Source organism: Lepus europaeus, chromosome 22, assembly GCF_033115175.1.
Source record: "Lepus europaeus isolate LE1 chromosome 22, mLepTim1.pri, whole genome shotgun sequence".
NCBI classification, from domain to species: domain Eukaryota; kingdom Metazoa; phylum Chordata; class Mammalia; order Lagomorpha; family Leporidae; genus Lepus; species Lepus europaeus.
In genome coordinates, this window is record NC_084848.1 from 9,198,887 (window position 1) to 9,220,279 (window position 21,393).

Below are 21,393 nucleotides of genomic sequence, written 5' to 3' on the forward strand. Positions count from 1 at the left end.
GCAGATAATGGCTGAAGTACTTGGGTCCCTGCTAACAACATGAGATAGCTGGGTTGAGTTCCAGGCTCCTGGCTTTTTCCTGGCCCAGTCACAGCTATTGTGGGCATTTGGAGAGTGAACCAATAGATGGAAGATCTCTCTTTGTCTCTCTGTCTCTCTGCCTTTCAAATAAAGTGAAAATAAATAACTAAAATTTAAAAATAAAAATATACAACATATCTATATTTTTTAAAATAAGGCAAGATGTACAAGTCAAAGACCACTTCTCTAATAACATAATATGAGACTGATAGTATTTTAGACAGACAAAATGAATGAGTAAAGTAACAGATGAATTAAGACATAGTTTGTGCATAGGTATTCCATATCCATAAAGTTTGTTTCCCATATGTGGTAAAGTCAACAGAATATAAAGAAAAGAAACATGTTTTTCTGCAATTAGAGAAATGTAAAGAAAAAAGATTGCCTTGAACTAGTACGTGCATTGAAAATATGTGTGACCTGTGTTCCATTTCTTCAGTCTCAAGCTCATGACAGACATCACTAATTCACCACAGCATTCCTTCACGCTGAGTCCAGAACTTGCCTTAGAATACCACTACGACCCAAGCAGTCACCACTAGTCAAAACAGAGTTGGCACCAAAAATGAAATCTGCTGTCCATTTCTGAATTAGCATATTATAAGAGTGCTTGCAGTTTGCTGTATAAATAGTGAGAAGTTCTTGACACTTATAGACAGAAGTTATGTTCAAAATATGCAACAACTGCTACAGCATAGGCACAAACAAATTGGAACGTGCACCAGCACAGCACTTGATCAAGACCATCAGAAAGCAGTGCTTTTTACTGGGCGGAACAGATATCCAGGTCCTGTTCCTCACATTTTCCACTACATTTTTACTAAATGGAAGAACTGGTTGTAGGGTATGCCACTTAAGGTCATCAAAGCCATACTAGATTTAACTTACTAAACCAGTGAATTCTAGTTTTTACTGTGTATCAGAAATCAGATATCAAGGTTTTTAAAATACAGTGTCTGAAATCCATGTTAAGTCTACTGAATCAAAATTGCTGAAGATAAAGCACAATTATTTGTAAATGGGAAAAGCACTATAATTGAAATAAGGACAATCTACATATCTTATTTTGTGGTAAATACAGTCATGATAAGTCTCTACTCAAAAATAACAAAAGATAACTAAAAACACAATAGACAAGAATGCTGCTTCCAACTATGATGAAGCAGTTGGCGTTAGACTTGCCTTCCCAACATAACCATCTAGAAAATTGAGAAGTACGTATGAAAAAACTATTTTCAAAAGTTAAGCGATGGCCGGTGCCACGGCTCAATAGGCTAATCCTCCGCCTGTGGTGCCGGCACCCCGGGTTCTAGTCCCGGTCAGGGTGCTGGATTCTGTCCTGGTTGCTCCTCTTCCAGTCCAGCTCTCTGCTGTGGCCCAAGTCACTGGGCCCTGCACCCGCATGGGAGACCAGGAGAAGCACCTGGCTCCTGCCTTCGGATCAGCACGGTGCGCCAGCCGCAGCGCGCCGGCTGCAGCAGTCATTGTGGGGTGAACCAACGGAAAAGGAAGACCTTTCTCTCTGTCTCTCTCTCTCACTGTCCACTCTGCCTGTCAAAAATAAAAATAAGGCCGGCGCCGCGGCTCACTAGGCTAATCCTCCGCCTTGCGGCGCTGGCACAACAGGTTCTAGTCCCGGTCGGGGCACCGATCCTGTCCCGGTTGCCCCTCTTCTAGGCCAGCTCTCTGCTGTGGCCAGGGAGTGCAGTGGAGGATGGTCCAGGTCCTTGGGTCCTGCACCCCATGGGAGACCAGGAGAAGCACCTGGCTCCTGCCATCGGATCAGCGCGGTGCACCGGCCACAGCGCGCTACCGCGGCGGCCATTGGAGGGTGAACCAATGGCAAAGGAAGACCTTTCTCTCTGTCTCTCTCTCTCACTGTCCACTCTGCCTGTCAAAAAATAAAAATAAAAAAAAATAAATAAAAATAAAAAAGTTAAGCTACGAGTAGGGTAGGCTGCTTGTGGTGAGTTCAGGGGACAGAAGCTATAGTTTAGAGAGGCAATATAGTTAAAATTTGCAGAGTAGAGTGTCAAAGAATAAACAGCCTTCTAAAGAAAAAGCACCAGAAATCTGAGTAGGATCTCTTTTGAGTCTAATGTTATGGAAAAGGCTACTATAGGTTCACCCTAACAAAGCTCAAGAACAAACATCAAAAAGGTAGGGTTGATCCACAAGTAACTTGACTGCCAAAATAAACTTCAGCACACTTTAACAGAAGACAACAAAATCCAGACACTGGGTAATATAATATTCATGAAATCTAGCAACCTGCAAAAAATTACAAAAATATTACGCATGACTGGGGGGGAACTGATAAATAGAAACAAACTTAGAAGTTACGAGATAGTTAGCAAACTAGAAATGAGAGTTAGCAAACTGACATGAAAATAGCTATTATAAATATATTCAAAGGAAAACATATATGTGAACATAAGAGGACAGAGGTGGAAGATATAATAAAAGAGGCAAATGGAACTTCTGTAAGTGAAAAATGCAATATCTGAAATAAAAAATTTGCTTAATGGACTTAATAGCAGATTAGACAATGCATAAGAAAAGATCAGTGAATTAGAAGACATAACAACAGAAACTATCCAAACACAAATATTAGAAGAAAAATAAACAGAGCTCAAGTGCCTGTGGGAAAATTTCTAGCAGTATAAAATATATGTTATTAAAGGCACAAAAGAATAATAAGGGGAAATATTTAATATTTGAAGAAACAATGTTCAGAATTTTAATTTTTTATGAAAACTATCAACCACAGAAGCTCAATGAATCCTGTGAGAGATAAAAAAAAGACAAAAACAAAGAAAATCACAGCAAAACTTACATAATCAAATTAATAGAAACCAATGATAACAAGGAAACCTTAAAAGCAGTCCCGGAGTGGAGGGAAAGGGATAAAGGGAGAGGGGTGGCAGAGGCACATTGCTTATAGAGGAACAAACATGAGAATGATCACTGACTTGTTGTCAGAGACAATACAAGCCAGAAGACAATTGAACAACATCTTCAATTTGCTGAAAAGAAAAAAAAAACAAAAAACAAAAAAAAACACCTGTCAACCTGGAATTTATTGCCAACTGAACTCCAAATAAGAATATTAAAGGACATCCTTCAGGCTACAGAAAATGATACCAGATAAAAGCTCAGAGCCACACATTAAGGGCACTGAACATGGTAAATATGGAGCATAACTGCCAAAGACGTTATTCCTCTCATTAATGTGCTGTTAAAATGATTATTTAAAACAAATGTATTAACAATGCACTATGAGGTTAAGTGTGTGTGTGTGTGTGTGTGTAAAATGTTTCATAACAAGAACAAAAAGGATGTGGAAACAAATGGAAACAAACAGGGCTCTTCTATTACATGTAGACTGGTATTTTATTTGAAGGTAGATTGTTAAGTTAAAGGTGCATATGGTAAACCGTAGAACAATTTTTTAAAAGAAGTAAAGCTAACAATACAATATGGAGATAAAGTAAGATACCAAAAAAAAAATTAATCCAAAAGAAAACAAGTATCAAAAGAAAAGAAATAAAGAATATATGGGAAAAATATGAAAATTTCTAGCAGTATAAAATACATGTTATTAAGGGCAAAAATGACAAACAAAGGGAAAGCATCTCAAATATTTGAAAATAAGTACAAGATGATAGACTGAAGCCCAACCGTATCAGTAATGACTTTAAATGTACTCTTAAATGGTCTAAATAATTATAATACATGTAAATGGTCTAAAAGTCAAATAAGAATTGTTTTTCAAAAGTGTGGGTCAATTTTATGCTATTTATAAGAACTACATTTGAAATAAAAAGAAATAGATAAGTTAAAAGTTAACAGAACAATTATAATATGCAAATACTAACCACAAAAAAATAGGAGTTTCTATATAAATATTAGACAAGAAGATTCTAGGACAAAGATAACTATCAGAAAAAGAGGAGGATATTCCAAAAAGGTGAAAGGGTCAATTCACCAAGAAAGCATAACAATTACAAATGTGTGTGCTTCTATTAGACTGACTGAAATAAAGGAAAATAAGTATATGATCAGTTGTAAACTTCAGCAATTCTCTCTTGGTAACTGATAAAACAAGAAGACCAGAACAACCCTCTCAAACAAATTTACCTAGTTGACAGTGATAGAACCCTCCATTCAACTACTGTATAATGCATTCTTTTCTTTTTTTTTTTAGATTTTATTTATTTACTTGAGAGGCAGAGTTAGACAGTGAGAGAGAGAAACAGAAAGGTCTTCCTTCCGTTGGTTCACTCCCCAGATGGTCACCATGGCCGGAACTACACTGATCCGAAGCCAGGAGCCAGGTGCTTCCTCCTTCTCTCCCATGCAGGCACAGGGCTAAGCACCTGGGCCATCCTCCATAGCCTTCCCAGACCACAGCAGAGAGCTGGACTGGAAGAGGAGCAGCCGGGACTAGAACCCGGTGCCCATATGGGATGCCGCACCTCAGGCAGAAGATTAGCCAAGTGAGCCATGGCGCCAGCCCCAATGCACATTATTTTCAAATGCACCTATTAGATTTACTAAGATAGAAAACATTCTAGTCCAAAAAAATAAGTTTCAAAAAAATTAGATGGAGTTACATCAAACAGTATATTCTCTGATGAAAATAGAATTAAACTAGAAATCAGATTGGTGCAGCTCCGGCTGTTGTGGCCAATTGAGGAGTGAACCAGGGATGGAAGACCTTTCTCTCTCATTCTCTCTCTCTTTCTCTCTCTCTCTCTGCTTCTCTTTGTCTCTCTGTGTAACTCTGACTTTCAAATAAATGAATAAATCTTTAAAAAAAAGAGAAAAAAATGAAGACAGAAATAGAACTTAATGAAATTGAAAACAGAAAAATCAGAAAATAAAAAACTAGTGTTTTGGAAACATCAATAAAAATGATAATAAAATTAAAAAATGACTTCTAACTAGGCTGATTAAGTAGAAAATAGAGAATATGCAAGTTACAAATGTCAGGAATGAAAGGTAGGATATTTACACAGACACTACAAACATGCCAATAAATTCGACAACTTGTATAAAACATAAACATTCCTCTAAAAAACACAGATTACAAAGTATGACTCAATAAGGGGGCTGGTGCTGTGGCGTAGCGGGTTAAGCCACTGCCTGCAGTGCCGGCATCCCATATGGGCACCAGTTCGAGACCCAGCTGCTCCACTGCTGATCCAGCTCTCTGCTATAGCCTGGGAAAGCAGTGGAAGATGGTTCAAGTCCTTGGGCCCCTGCACCCACGTGGGAGACCTGCAGGAAGCTCCTGGCTCCTGACTTCGGATTGGCACAGCTCTGGCCGTTGTGGCCAATTGAGGAGTGAACCAGTGGATGGAAGACCTCTCTCTGTGTAACTCTTTCAAAGAAATAAATTAATCTTTAAAAAAAAAATATGACTCAATAAAAACTCTAAAACTTAAGTGACCTCATAACTATTAAAGAAATTAAATTCATAATATCTAACCTTTCCACAAAGAAAACCCGAAGTCATGGGGTGGGTGTTTGGCCCAGCAGTTAAGCCATTGATTGGGATACCTGCACCCCATATTGGAGGGCCTGGGTTTGAATCCCAGAACTGGTCCCAAGATCAGCTTTCTGCTGATGCACACCCTGGGAAACATCAGATGATGCCTCAAGTAGTTCAGTTTCTACCACCATATGAGAGACCTGGATAACTGGCTTTGGTTTGAATCGGCCCCAGGTGTTGTGGGTATTTGGAGAATGAACCAGTGAATGACAGTGGACTCTATCTTGCTCTAGCTCACTCTTTCCCTCTTGCTCTTTCTTTCTCTTACTCTCATTCTCTCACACAAACTAGAAAAATGTTCTAAGAAAGAAAGCCCCAAGTCCAGATAGCTCTACCATTAAATTGTGTTAAACACTTAAGAAATAAATCCTATATAAACTGTTTCAGAAAACAGAAGAGGAAGAAATAGTTTCCAACTCATTTCATGAGGTCAGCATTCTCTGTAAACAAAACCAGGTGAAGACACTGTGATCAAAACAAAACCTAGATCAATATGCTTCATAAATATAGGAGCAAGAACACTTAACAATATCTAAGAAAAGTAAATCTTCCCATATAATACAGTAAGACAACATAGAGTTTATACCAGGAATGCAAGGTTGGCTAAACATATATCATCTTTATAGAAGTAGAAAGTGCATTTGCCCAAAGTTAACAGTCATTCATGATTAAAATTCTCAGCCAACTAAGAATTGACAAGACCTTCCTCAATCTGACCCATAAAAAGCATTTATGAAAAACTTATAGCTAATATAATATTTAATGGTGAAACACTGAATATTTTATCCAACAAACTGGGAAAAGACTTTTCTTTTGCACATCTACTCAACACTGAACTGGAGATATGAGGCAGTGCAACAAAAAAAGAAGGTGGGAAAGGGAGGAGAGATGAAGAGAGGAGGAGGGAGAAGGAAAAGAGAGAGGGAAGCAGATTAGAAAGCAGGAAGAAATGCTTAAATAATCTGTATGTGCAGAGAGCATAATCATGTATACAGAAATATTCAAAAACTTGCATAAAACTAATAAGTGGATACATGAAGCTTGCAAGATATAAAGTCAACATACAATTAATTAAAGTCAACATCAATTAATATTTCTATATTATAAGGCATCAATAAAAATAGAGTAGTTATTTTTTAAATAGAATATAAAATACTTAGGAATACCTTTAACAAAGTATCTATGAGATGTGTACACTGACAACTAGCAAACATTGCAAAGAGAAATTAAAGAAGACCTAAATAAATTGATAGATATATCATGCTGATGGATCACAAATCTTAATATTGTTAAGATTTCAGTTCTTCTCAAATTAAACTATATATTCAATGCAATTCCATTCCAAGTCCAACTCATTTGTCTAGTTTCCTAATGGGAAAGCTTATATTACTGAATTTTAGATCTTCCTTCTTTCTAATCTTTAGTGTTACAAATTTCCACTATGCACTGATTTCGCTATGTATCACAACTTTTGAATATAGGAATAATAGTTATATACTAGGATTAAAATTAAAACTGAAATATACCTGGTTTAACAAATTGTAAAACTAAGCCTTGACAGAAGGTGATCCATAAGTAACTTCATCCCAACTAATAAAAGTTATAAAATTCAATACTTTTTAGAGAAAATAAAATAGTCCAGAGTTTCTACAATTTATTATGTACAATGCCAATAAACCAATAAAAACTACAGGACATTTGAAAATAAAATGTGACCCATAGTCTAATTAAGGAGCCAACAGGAGCAGACATACAGAAGATTAAGATTCATTTGGAATTAGGAATTAACATTCAAAAATAAATACATTGAATGTGTTAAAGAATATAGAGAAATAATTAAGGAAAATGAAAACTCTACTAAAGAACTATAAGAAAATTCTGCAGTAGAATTATGAAAATAACTCACTGGATGGACTTTTTTAAAATATTGGACATCACAGGAAAATGGGGACAAGTGAACTTGAAAAAATTACTATAAATCCAAACTACAGCATAGATAAATAATTTTAAATGAAGTATCTGAGACCTCACGAGAATATCAAAATTTTTGAGAAGAAAGAGGAGATAAAATAAATATATGGAAAGGGTTACAACCAGAGTTTTCCAAAACTGATGAAAAATATGAGAACACAGATTCAGGAAGCTCAGTAAACCCAAAGCAGAATAAATACAATGACCACTACTCTTGAGCAGATCATGCAGCAACTACTAATATAAAAAATAAGGAGAAAGCTTTTAAAGGATGCAGAGAAAAATATCACCCTACATTCAGAGGTATAATAATAAGAGTCATGGGGCCAAGGTTATGGTATAGTAGGTAAAGCTGCCACCTACAATGCCAGCATCTCATTTGGGGAACCAGTTCCAGTCCTGGCTGCTCCACTTCTGATCCAAGTCCCTGCTAATGGCCTGGGAAAAGGAGCAGGAGTGGGAGGCTTGGATAAAGCTCTTGGTGCCTGGCTTAGCCCTGGCGGTTGTCACAATGTGGGGAATGAATTAGCAAATGGAAGACCTCACTCTCTCTCTCCTCTCTCTCTCTCTAATACTGATTTTCAAATAAATACATAAAAAATTAAAATGACATATAATTTCTAATCAGATACAATGGAATAACATCTCTAATGTGTTAAATGAGAAAAGCAATACATATATTAGTCACAATACAATTACAAAAGAAATCAAAACAAAAAAAATTAGAAATCAAATATTTGGAAACCAAACAACACTCTCCAAAATAACATAGGCAAAAGAAGATACAGCAATAAAAATTCTTAAATATTTTAAAATTAATACTAGTAAAAGCAAGGCATATCAAAATTTGTGGTATGCAGCTAATGTAGATCTTAGAGATAAATTAGTAATCTTAAACAGATAAATATTAAATGTTTAATGTTGAAAATCAATAATCTAAACATTCACCCAGTAACTAAGAGAAATAAGATAAAATTAAACTCAAAGTAAAAGGCAGAAAATAGCAAAGACAAAGGCAGAAAGCAATAAAATATATTAAGAACATAATTTTATCATTTGTCTTTTTTTTATTTTTAGCTTATCACAGCATTTCACAATATTTAATAGTTTCTCAGTATAGAAGCTCCAAGACTATTGGAAATAAAATGAAACTTCCTGAAAATCATATAAAGGATAATCGACAACTTCTACAGCAAACATTACAGTTCATGGTGAAATATCCCCTGAAGGTGGAATAAAGCGATGGTGTCCCTTCATCACACAACACTCAACAGCCCTGTTCTGAAGGGACTAGACTGCGAAACGGAAAAAGAAAACAACAATAAATAAAGAGCGGAGATGTAGCACAGATGACACTATTGCCCATGCAGAAAACAAAACTAATCAACAAACTAGTAGCCTTAATCACTGGATTTAGCAAATCATGAAATAAAAGATCAAGATGTCAGTTGGATTTCTTTATGCTACCTATAAACTATTAGAAAATAGAATTTAAAATAATACCATTTACAAAAACATGAAAAAAAATCCATCACCTACAAATTAATTGAATACGAGAAGTGAAAGAATTCTGCGTTGAAAAGTAAAGAGCATTGCTGGGAGAAAGTTTAAAAGGCATAAATCACAGAGAGATATACCAAATTCATGAACTGAAAAATGGAGTATTATTAACATGTTTATTCTTTTAAATAGGAACTAAGATTTAACACAATACAGATAAAAACCCCAGCAGGATTGTTTTCAGCAAAAATTGAAAATTGATGCGAAAATTTATATGGAAATGCAAAGAACCTAAAAGAGCCCAGATTATCAAAGAAAAAGGCCAAAGTTAAGATATTTAAACTGCCTGACTTCAAAACAATAAAAAGTATCTAATACAATCTTGTTGGCACACAGATTTACAGATCAGTGAAACAGAAGACAGGCCAGAAATATACCCACACAAATAAATGATCTAAGGGCCAGGACAACACAAAGAGGGAAATGTAACCATTTCAACACAGGGTACTGCACGTACAACACCAACCATATAGAAAAACTAAGCTTATAAGATAGATCATGGACCTAAATGAGCAAGACAAAACTGTAAATGTTCTAGAGGGATAATTTCTTCACAACCTTGGAGAAGGCAAATATTTCTTAGATGGGAAATGAATGTCACTAACCATAAAAGAAATGATAAATTTGCATTAAAATTTAAAAATGTATGCCATCAAAAGTCTCTGTTAAGAAAGTAAAACAGCAAGGCTCAACAGCAAGAAAATATTTGTAATATATAAATCTAATGGATAACATTCCAGAATACATGAAGAATGACTACTTATCAACAATAGAAAAAAAACAAACATCCCAACTAATAATGAGCAAAAGAATTTAGTGGGTACTTTATAAAATCTGAATAACAAAGAAGTATATGAAAATGTGCTCAATATCAGTCACCAGGGAAATTATAAATTAAAACCACAGTGAGGCACACACCCACTAGAATGACTAAAATTAAAAACAATGACAACTGCAAGTGCTAGTGAGAGTGCAAGGCAAATGAGTTCTCATACAATGTTGAATGAAATGCAAAATGGCACAAACAATATATAAAGAAGAATTTAGATATTTCTTATATAAACTCCATGGTTCACTAATTCCTCTCCTACTATACACTCAAGAGAAATAAACGTATATGTCTACAAAAGACTTGTATAAGATGTTTAGAACAGCTCTATGTATACTGATGACAAACTGGAAGCTCAAGTATATATATATATATATATATATATATATATATATATATATATATACTATGTACTTATACCTGCCTGGATTATTCATTATTATTTCAAATATCATGTGAATACAAAACCATATGCCATCGTTCAAAGGAAGCCCAGAATATTCCCAGGTGATACAATTCTGGAGACTGGAGAAGTAATTCCACCAATGAAAGAATTTCCTGATGAACACCACTGAAGATTAATTAAAATTTCAAAGGTGTATGAGCCCAAGTTTGTTCTTCCACCACCAGATTTACTGAATACATTTTCTGGACTAATAACTTAAATAAAGCTGACTTTCAGAGAAAAAAAAAATATATATATATATATACATGTCAATAGGAGGACATTAACTGTGACATACTCATGCAATAGAACATTTAACAATAAGAGGCAACATCCTAAACAACATAAAAAATTTCAGTAAAATTATATTGACTGAATGAAATCAGACATAGGGGCTGGCACTGTGGCATAGCAGGTAGAGCTGCTGCCTGCCATGCCAGCATCCCCTATGGGCGCCAGTTCAAGTTCCAGTTACATCACTTCCAATTCAGCTCTCTGCTATGGACTGGGAAAGCAAGAGAAAATGGCCCAGGTCCTTGGGCCCCTGCACCAACATGGGAGACCTGGAAGAAGCTCCTGGCTCCTGGCTCCTGGCTTCGGATCGGCCCAGTTCCAGCCGTTGTGGTCAACTGGGGAGTGAACCAGCGGATGGAAGACCTCTCCCTCTCTCTGCGCTTCTCCTTCTCTCTGTGTGTAACTCTGACTTTCAAGTAAATAAATAAATATTTATGAAAAAAATCAGACACAAAATACATTATATTCTATCTATGCATATATAAATAACTGAATTAGATGAATATCTGAATTACATGAAATCAGGTCATGATTAAATCAAGGTAAAAGCAGAAGAGCTGATCAGAAGAGGCAGACCTCTGGGTTTTCTGGGTTGCTGAAAATATTCTATCATCTTATCTGAGTGGTGAATACATAAGCATTAACTATTACACTTCAAAATTTATCCAGCCATATACTTGATACATGTGCTTCTTACTATATACAACATATATCTTAATACAGTCCTATTATCACTAACAAAAGAGATATAACACCAGATACTTTTCCAATCTGATAAAAGGTATCAGATCATAGATCAGGAAGCCCCCCAATAACATCCCTCAAAAGACAGAAATAACATCAAAAGTAGATAGATCACAGAAAAGCTGCCAGAAATAAAAAGGGATATGTCTAAATAAAAATTTTAAAAAGGTAATTAACCTTCAAAAGATCCACAACTGACAGCTGAATTCTCAATAGAAACAAAAAAATGAAAAGATCAAGAAATACTTTCAAAGCATAGAAATAAAATGACTGTAAATCTAGGATTGTGTACACTGAGAAAATATCCTTAAGAAATAGAGGCGGGGGCACTGTTGTGGTGTAGTGGGTAAAACCATATGGGCACCAGTTCAAGTCCGGGCTGCTCCACTTCTGATCCAGCTCCCTGCTAATGCGTCTGGGAAAGCAGCGGAGGATGGCCCAAGTGTTCAGGCCCCTGTCACCCATGCAGGAGATCGGAAAAAGCTCCTGGCTCCAGGCTTTGGACTGGCCTGGCTCTGGCCATTGCAGCTGTTTGGGGAGCAAACTAGCAGATGGAAGATCTCCCTCTCTGTCTAACTCTGTCTTTTAAATAATAAAGCAAATCTTAAGAAAGAAAGAAAGAAAGAAAGAAAGAAAGAAAGAAAGAAAGAAAGAAAGAAAGAAAGGCAATGCAAAAACATTTCAGACCAATCCTGAGAGCATTTATCTGCAGTAGAATGGCAACAAAGGAAATATAAGAGGATATTTTTAAACAAAAAAAAAATTCAATCTTACATAGGAATGTAGAGACAAAAAAGGAATAAGAGCAAAAAATTTAAAATCTGATGAATACTAATCTCTAGAAAAAGAATTATGTTTTGCGGAATTTCAAATATATATGTATATATTATAAATGAGTGTACATACATATACATATATATATATATAGAAAAATATAGCATAGGAATCAGGAAGTAACAAAAGGAGTTAAAATCTGTGATTTTACAGGAAAAGGGAAAAATACTATTTTCTCCTGGACATGATAAGTCAAGGGTGCATGCCATAACTGTAAGGTCATGATTTAAAGGACAATAAAAGACTGAATAACTCACTAAGACAAAGATAGGGTGATACGATGTTTAAACATGTTTAATTAGTGCCAAAGAGGCAAAAGGGAGAGAAAAAAGGAAGAAAAAGCAAGAGACACAGAAAATAGAAAAAGTGGGGATTAAAACCAAATATATGAGGTGGCAGTTTAGCATAACAATTAAGATGCCTGTTAAGATGCCTGAGTCCCATATAAAAGTGCCTGAGTTCAATGCACAATACTGGCTCTTGCCTCCACTTTTCTGCTATTGTAGACCCTGGGAGGCAGTAGCAATGGCTCCAGTAATTGAGTTCCTTCCACCTGCATGGGGGAACTGGACTGAGTTTGGGGCTCTCAGTCCAGATCCAACTGTTGCAGGTATTTGGGGAGCAAACCAGCATATTGAAGTACTCTCTCTCTCTCATTCTCTCAAATAAATGTTTTAAATATTTAAATACAAATATATATTACATATTTGTGGACTAAAAGTTCTAAATCAAAAGGCAAATATTATGAAAATTTAGCTTAAAAAAGAAACTAAATGTATATGCTTCTTATAAGACAAACATGAAATATAGTAACACAGAAAAGTTAAAAATAAAAGGGTGGAAAATGTTATGCAAACATCCATAAAAACTAATGTAATTATATTAATTCAAGATAAAGTAGATTTTTTTTAAAAGATTTATTTATTTATTTGAAAGGCAAAGTTACAGAGACATAGAGGCAGAGAGAGAGCAAGAGGTCCTCCATCTGCCGGTTCACTCCCCAGATGGCCGCAATGGCCAGAACTGTGCCAATGCAAAGCCAGGAGCCAGGAGCCTCCTCTAGGTCACCCACACAGGTGCAGGGGCCCAAGGAGTTGGGTCATTTTCTACTGATTTCCCAGGCCATAGCAGAGAGCTGTGGAAGTGGAGCAGCCGGAACTTGAACCAGCACCTACATGGGATGCTGGCACTGCTGCAGGCAGCAGTTTTACCTGCTATGCCACAGCACCGTCCCTAAGACAAAGTAGATTTTAAGAAGTAAAGGCAAAACAAAGCATTATGAGACAAAAACATGCATCTAATAATAGCTAAAGTTTCAATTAACCAGGAAGACTGTATTCTAAATGTGCATACACCTAATAATGCACCCTCACATATGTGCAGTTAATATTGACAATTAAAAAGAGCAATAGACAAATCCACAATCATAGCCAGAGATTTTAACACTCATATCCTCGCTACTGATAGAATACATAAAAGTGGAATAGCAATGATTTGTACTATATAATAAACAAATGTGATTGACATATATAGAACACTGTAAAAATAACTGCCAATACAAGTTATTTTTAATATGCAAAAAAATTTACGAGTGTTCATATGTTCACCCTAAAGAAACTGTAAAAATATCAATGGAATAAAATAAAGAATTTCATCTGGTCACAGAAGAATCAAGCTTTCAATCATTTTTCTAAATAGCCCATGAGTCAAAGAAGAAATTATGAAGGAACTTAGGAATAAGAATTGCACAGGAAGTTTTAGCCAGTAGAGTAAGTCGAGAAGACACAAAAGGCTTACAGGTTAAAAGACTGAAAAAGAGGCATTGAATTTTTATTATCTCACAATAAAACAGTTGTGCATATTTTTTTAAAATTTCAACAGTTATCACAACAAATTATCAGAATTTAAAAAGTGACTTAACAAGGTTGCTAGATACAAGATCATTATACTAAAGTTAAATGCATGTCTACATATAAGCAAGAAAGAGTTATAAAAAGGTATTATATGACATGTACATAGAAAACTATAAAACAGCATCGAGGGAAACTAAAGAAAGAGTAAACAAATGTGGAGATACACCATGTTCATGGATTGGAAGATTCAAAATCATAAAAATAATGCTTTCCCAGATTGATCATGATGATCCCAACATAGATTCAAGGCAGTCTCAACCAAAATCATAGCAGGTTGAGTTTTTGTGTACATCTAACTTGACAAATCTAAGTAACAAAGAGCTAGGAATAGGCAAGACACTCTTGAAAAGGAAAAAGAAAAGAAACAGGAGAGGAGAAAGAACAAAGAGGAAGAGAGTGAGGAAAAGAACAATGAAAGGTAGAAGGTCGTGCACTGCTAGGTATCAAATTTTATTATTTAGCTACAGTAATTAAGACAGTGTGATATTGGTAGAAGGAAAAATACACCAGTTGAACTAAATACAAAAGCCAGAAACAGAACTATCCTTGATTTGATCTTTGACTTACAACAACAAAAAAAAAAAGGTATTAGAGAGCATTAAGGAAAGTACAATATTTACTGTGAATGATGTTGAGCCAACTGTCTACCCATAAAGAAAAAAACTGAATGTCACCTCATTCCACAGAGGAAAATTAATTCCAGAGAAATCCAAAAAGTTAAATGAAAACTTATAAAAGACAAAAAATATCATCACACTTTTGAGGTAAGAAAAGATTTTCTTAGATAAGATTATTAAAACAAGGACTAAATATAAAAGGAAAATATTGTTAATTTGATCATAGTAAGAACTTCAGTTTATTGAAACACATCCTTAAGAGAGTAAAAATAAGAAAAGATATTTGCAACGCATACAACTGAAACACATTACGTAAAGGAAATATCCAAATGCCAATAAAACTGAAAAACTGTTACACTTCATTAATAATCAGAGAAAGGCAAATTATAAACACAATAATATACTTCTACATACCCTAGAAAATAGCTAAAAGTTTTTAAACTAACAAAGCAAAGTATTGCCAAAAATATGGAACATAAAACAAAACAACTCTCATATACTGTCAATTGATATAGTAAACTGTCAAAAGCTGTTTGTAGTTTTTCAATAAAGTTGGATATATGCACACCTTCCCCTCCAGAAATTCCACCTTAGGCATATACCTAACAGAAATATATGTATGTTTGCAGCAAAAATATAGAGAAGGATGTTCATGGTAGCGTTACTCATAATAGCCAAAAAGTAGGAACAACTCAAATATCCATTAATAGAATAATGCATAGATAAACTATGGTACATTCATTTGACAGACCACACACAGCAATAAAATTAATGAAGTACAGTTATCCTCAATAACATGGTCAACACACACACACACAAATAAATAATGGATGATTCTACTTCTATAAAATTCAAAAACTTTCAAAACTAATCCTGATGTTGAAAAGTGAGAGCAAAAGGGCTCTCACTGGCTCACAGATAGTAGGATACTAAAATATCAGGTCCTCCTTCTGGAATACCCTCAGGTAAAAATAATGCATTGCTCCACTTTAAATTCAGCTACCTTAATGCCATTCCAGGGGAAAGTGGTCCCCTCCACTCCTGTACTGAGACTATAGACTTGATCTACGCCAGCAGAAGGGACCCAAAAGACAGCCCCCTGACTAACCCAGATGAAGTCTGGTTCACAGACGGAAGCAGCTTTGTCAGGGACGGAACCTGCTTCTCAGGTATGCAATAGTCACGACATGGCGCATTATTGAAGCTCGTCTCCGCCCTCAGGAACTTCTGCTCAGTTAGCAGAACTGATCACCTTAACCAGAGCTCTAGAACTAGCTAAGGACAAGAGAAAATAACTCCCAGAGGTCTCGACCTCCACCTTTAATTAAACCTATGCAGCGAAAAGGAACTTACCCTGGGGAAGGCTGGCAAATAGATTTTACACAGATGCCACTCTGTCAAGGCTATAGGTGCCTGCTTGTACTTATAGACACCTTTACTGGATGGGTAGAAGCCTTCCCAACCAGAACCGAGAGAGCTCAGGAAGTGGCCAAAATTCTCCTGAAGGAAGTTATTCCACACTTTGGTCTCCCAAAATCTTTACAAAGTGACAATGGGCCTTCCTTCATTTCCCAGATTACACAAGGGATTTGTAAGGCCCTAGGAATAACCCGGCCCCTTCACTCTGCATGGAGACCTCAGTCTTCTGGGAAGGAAGAAAGAGCCAATCAGGCTCTATGGAAAACATCACAAGTATAGAAATGTGCACTTGGTAAGAAAGGTTAAGAAGGAAAGAGTTCTTTAGAATAAAGAAAGGACAAGGCTTGTAAGAATGACTTCATCCTGATGGCTAGTTTACTCTAGACTGGAATGGAAATGATGGAATGTTTCAAGTAAGTTGAAGAGGGTGTGTGGAAGTCACAAAAGGTTATGAAAGAAAGAAATATTGGATATGCTAACTGCCGCTCAGGGAGGTATCTGTGCCATGTTCCAGGAAGAATGCTGTTTCTGGGTCAATCAGACTGGACAGGCACAAACCCAAATTCGTACTTTCCTGGACAAAGCCAAGCAGCTCCAGGACCAGGCCAAGCAGGGCTGGGACTTCTGGCCTGACATCTGGTCATGGAAATCCTAGATATTTCCTCTCCTTGGCCCAATAACTTCTGTAATCTTGCTGCTTCTCTTTGGACCGTGTGTGTGTGTGTGTGTGTGTTTTGCTTTGTTTTGTTTTGTTTTTGACAGGCAGAGTGGACAGTGAGAGAGAGAGAGAGACAGAGAGAAAGGTCTTCCTTTACCATTGGTTCACCCTCCAATGGCCGCTGCGGCTGGCGTGCTGCAGCCGGCGCACTGCGCTGATCCGAAGCCAGGAGCCAGGTGCTTCCTCCTGGTCTCCCATGCAGGCGCAGGGCCCAAGCACTTGGGCCATCCTCCACTGCACTCCCAGGCCACAGCAGAGAGCTGGACTGGAAGAGGGGCAACTGGGACAGAATCCAGCGCCCCGACCGGGACTAGAACCCAGTGTGCCAGCGCCACAGGCGGAGGATTAGCCTATTGAGCCATGGCGCTGGCCTTGGACTGTGTGTTTTTAATGCCCTTGTTCGTTCTGTCTCTAACAGAATAAAAGCTGTCAAACTCCAAATGGTTGTCAGGCAAGGCTTCCAGCCCATTCCATTGGACGACCTGAGCAGCCCTCTGGACCCAGCAGGACAGTCTTTCCAAGGCCACTGTTGCACACCATAGGACAGATTGCAAGAGGAAATACCCATATCCATCTCAACACCCATTTGTCAGCTTTGAAGTAGCCTCAGAAGACAGAACTCCATCCGTTTATCCCAAAAAGAATTATGGGTATTTCTCCCTTGAGGGGGGAATGTTAGGTAAGAAGTCAGAAATTAGCTTATGTGTGACAAAGGCGTAAGGAATTGACATTTAGGTCCAGCATCTGCATCTCAAAGTCATCCTGATAACCTTCCAGGTGCAGCCCAGTATTTGCACTTCAAATATCCTGCCCCTTCTACCCGATAACCATCCTCCCCCTAAGGTGGGGTGACACCAGCCAGTCTTCCCCTGTCTGATAGCTGGGGGGGGGGGGGGGGGGCTCAGAAAGGAATTTCATGTATTTACATTCAAAAAATCCTTTGTTCCAAGAGGAGAAGAGGCTGGCAGGAAGGCAAGACCGGTCCCCTTAAAAACCCCTGGCCTCAACCGGACTGCGCGCTCAGCCCTCTGCCTCTCTGCTGAGTCGCCCACCTGGCCTGCCCAGGTGTATTCTCTGCACTCAACCATGTAACATCGCTCTCTCCAAGTCTGAGTGATTGGGCACTCTCTCTCAGGGTCAGTCTGGAGAGGTGCCCATCCATTCTTATGGATGTCCCCACCCTTATAAACCTTGCTATTTTGCTTTCCACTAAAATAAAAAAGAATGCACTCAAAAGTTAAAAGCATTTTATTGATGTAAAGTCAAAATAATAAAAAGTTTACTATGAACTCAATTCTTGGGAGGTTATGACAGGTAGACCTTCTTGTGCTTTACTTTATACAAATTAAGAATTCAGTTGTGCCAATGGGGGGTTATTTAGTAGCCTAGATGGAAGCTTAACCTGGTACTGCTATTTTTGGTTATTCTCTATCTACCCTTGCAACAGTCTTTGGCTTAGAAATGAGTATCTGTGCCACCTACTTTGTCCCATAGTTTATACAGAAACTACACAACTAGAAGTGTTCTTTGCTAACAAAAGCTACGTTATTTACTGGATAAGACATCGTAACAAGAAAATTGCTAAATAAGTTCTTTTAGCAACACAGAGGTAAAGTCACATAGGACAACTTAATGGTTATTTTCATTGCCAAGAAATGTAAGTTATAGTTTTTCATTTTAACAGGAGAAAAAAATAATTTTAATTACATATATACTCATTAGACTCCCTCAAAAATAGGAGACTCCAGTTTTTATCATATTTCAGACCAATACTTAATGACAAAAGTAATTGAGGTAGTTGTTGATATTATATTAATAAGCCAAATAGAGGCAAACAGTGTAGATCACCTAAGCCTCATTATTCAATCTTTGTATGAGCAGTAACTATTCCTATGGTAAGTATGTCTAAAAAGAAAAACACAACATATTTTTAACTATGGGGAATTACTAAGAATTATTACATATATGTGTTCATAATGTGATTCTTTAAACATCTCTGCATTTGGAATTTGTTATAATAAAAGGATGGAGAAGAAATTTGTATAACCACATCTAATATGTAACCCAAAAACTGCATAGAAATATACCAAAGTATTAAAAATCATCCTATCTAGGTGACAACATATTTTCCTTTTTACATATTGCTATAATTTTTCTATAGAAAAATTTCCCTTTTATAAAAAATAAAATTTACTTTTTAAAGAGGAAGTAAAACTGGGACAACATATACAACTTTGCTGGTCCCTAGGAAAGAATTTCATCTTTGAGCTTTCAAGCCCATAAAATCCTACCTCCATGCCATCTTTATTATTAAGAACATGCAGAGCTGTAGTAACACCTAAATGTTGACAATGCCCTTAGGTTTGTTTCTTGTTGCATCCGACATTTCAGAAAAAGTGTGATGCTCTAGCAAAAGTAGAAAGAACTGAATCAACACAGTGATGTCACAGTGTCAAGGCTAGAAAAATTTGGGGTTCAAATTCAAGTTGTATCCCTCACTATCTGTGTGAATTTAGGCATGTCACTTAAGCTCTGTTCCCATTCATCCTCTGTGGAACTACAATAAGAAAACCTACCCAAATTGTTGTGAGGATTAATGGAGAAAACACCTATAATACCTAATATGGTGCTTGGTCCATATACTGTGCTCCATTATGAGAAAGTAAAAAAATTAGATGTAACAAGAAACAGCCAGAACAGTACCTGGCAAGCAGCCACTGCTGGACAAATAACAATAGATAGACTAGAATGATTCATTTTTCCATGACATTTTGTTTCCTGCATATATTGCCATGATCTACTAGAATGGAAGTTCCAAGAAAAGTTAATTCCCCCGTGCCCAGCATGATGGCCGGTGGGTAGCAGGTACATCCCTGCTGAACGAATGGAAATATGATGCATGATTACAAGGATGGGCTAAAGAATAAATGCCCTTAACACACCTTGGTCATTTAGCCCAGGGGAAGAAGAAAGAATCTCTCTGACCGTAGTGCATAGGCTGAGCTATGTGAGTGCAGACAGACTTGGCTGACCTTTCCTGGAGGCCGTGGCCACTGGAGTAAATAGAAGTGTCTACCAGTGCACTGAGCTTCCGGATTTCAAAGCTTATCATGTGGCTTCCCCATTTCAAACCTGATCCTGATTCCCCTTTGCCATTAAAATAAAATCAGAACTCCCTTATAGGCCCTGTCGGCCTTCCTGTTCACCTCTAGCTACCCTCTGGCTGCCTCTCACTCTGCTGTCTGGCTGTGTTTCACTTTGCACCATTTCCTGAGCACTCTCGTGCTGTATTTTACCATCCAAGACTGACCGACGCAGTTCCTTCAGCCTCAAATTCACATTTTATCGACTCAGGGCTCACGCCTCCTTGGACATCAAGTGTGCACACATCATTTAGGTATCGAGAACCTTCTATAGCAAGCATCCCTCCTCAAACTTGCCCACGGGGTGAGGTCAGGACCCTTCCCCTCTGTTCCCACAGTTGCCTGTATTTGCTTCACTGCAGCACTTACAACACTGTAACAAGTACCCGGGTCCTTCCTGGACAACCAGAATGTAAACCCCAAGAGAGCAATGACTGTATTCTGTTTTATTCCTGCTTTACCACCAGTACCTAGAATAATGCCTGGCTAACAATAGATACTCCCCACATATTTGTTGAATAAAATGAATGAGTTTCTGTATCTATGCTGTATGAAGCACCATAAGGTCTGGTTTTGTATGGGTTCCTGACTCATCAACAAAACATTCGGTACCTGGCACGTAGTAGTTACACATCCAATGTTTATCAGATAGAAAATTTCATTCAATAATGATCAGCCACTCATATGACAAGTAAGTGCTTATTCAATGAGAAAAGTATGCTGTTAAATATATCCGTCATTTCACCTTTTATTCCATTAACATTTCCCAATTTTTTTGCTGCTTTTATACTCAAATTGCTCATTTAGCAACCATCAAATGTTCTCTACTATCAATGATATAAAACATCAGTGTTACCAATTTCTAATTTTAAAATTTTCTTCTTACTATATGCCTTCACTCTTTTATTAATGTTATTGCTACCACTTGTTCTGTGTTTGAAATAAGCCCATCAAGGGCTATCAAAGCCCAAACAACAGGTATTGATATTATTAACACTTAGATTTAAATCTCTCATCAGGAATATAAATCAGACACCTGAATTAAGTTAAATTCCCTCGACGTCACCTCAGATAACTTTTGTAAAGATGAGTAATGCCACCAGGCAAGGAGATTACGAGAAAAAGAAAATACGTACAACCCAACAATAACTGGAATAAGGGCTAACCTTGTAAAAATATCCACAACTCCCATTTTCAGAAAAATATATACACAGTTAAGTAGGGGGAGAAGGTGGGCAGAAACATGAGAAATTTCATCAGCCACAAGC

General features: G+C 37.0%; 1 protein-coding gene across 2 annotated transcripts in view; it reads right to left on the reverse strand.

Moving 5' to 3' along the window:
• Positions 1-21,393, reverse strand: part of UNC79 (unc-79 homolog, NALCN channel complex subunit) — a 230,655-nt gene that overhangs the window by 180,031 nt on the left and 29,231 nt on the right. The gene's annotated exons all lie outside the window — the stretch shown is intronic.